This window comes from Etheostoma spectabile, chromosome 5 (genome assembly GCF_008692095.1).
Source record: "Etheostoma spectabile isolate EspeVRDwgs_2016 chromosome 5, UIUC_Espe_1.0, whole genome shotgun sequence".
In the NCBI taxonomy this organism is placed as follows: Eukaryota; Metazoa; Chordata; class Actinopteri; order Perciformes; family Percidae; genus Etheostoma; species Etheostoma spectabile.
In genome coordinates this window covers 14,881,558-14,882,317 of record NC_045737.1, presented here as the reverse complement: position 1 = coordinate 14,882,317, position 760 = coordinate 14,881,558, and the positions used below count along the sequence as shown (strand labels likewise).

The 760-nt window shown below is 38.7% G+C and overlaps 1 protein-coding gene across 8 annotated transcripts in view; it reads left to right on the top strand.

Annotated features, from left to right (window-relative positions):
• wdfy3 (WD repeat and FYVE domain containing 3) overlaps positions 1 to 760 on the top strand; it is a gene marked incomplete at its 3' end in the record, with an annotated part of 112,883 nt that overhangs the window by 22,863 nt on the left and 89,260 nt on the right.

Genomic DNA, 760 nt, shown 5'->3' with positions numbered 1-760 from the left:
GAGTGATGTGATCCACTCTCTTGGTCTTAGTGAGGACTCGATCAGCAGTGTTCTGAATCAGCTGCAGCTGTCTGATTGATTTTTTTTTTAGAGAGACCTGTAAAGACACTGTTACAGTAGTCAAGTCTACTCTATTTACTGTATCTAGCATGAAAATGATCAAACTACTGTTTATGGAATCATACTTTATCTTAATAGTAATTCAAACTTGAGCTTCTTGATTAAGTAGATTGAACAAATGACTGATTGTGCAAGCATAAAAGTGATACGTAAGTAAAGGGGTATATAATATATAAATGGGAAGTCATGCAGGGAAGCTTTAAATAGGAAGAGGATTAGATACATGTCTTCCAATATTTGTGTGTGTATCTAAAAAAGCAGAGAATCCAGGGGCCTGTTGCACAAAACCAGGATAAGGGATTAAGCCAGGATATTAAAGTTATCGTGGATGAATTTAGCTTTGACTTGGCTGCACGAAACCAGGTTGAATTAAACCCAGCCAAGTAACCATGGTGATTTCTTCTTTGCGGCTAGCCTGGTCCAGAGCAGGCTAACAGCCGGGCTAAGATTAATCCCGGCGCCTCATCTGTTAAATCCGCCTCCGCTCTGATCCTATTAAATAAGTTATTCCGTTGTCTTCTGCATGTGTTCTGCTTTATTTTAATTAACATGCATTACTTGTCACTATTGTTGTCATGAGTTTGATTTAAACCCTACTATTGGAGTTGTTTAGATGGTTAGAAATGGTTGCACTGGCACC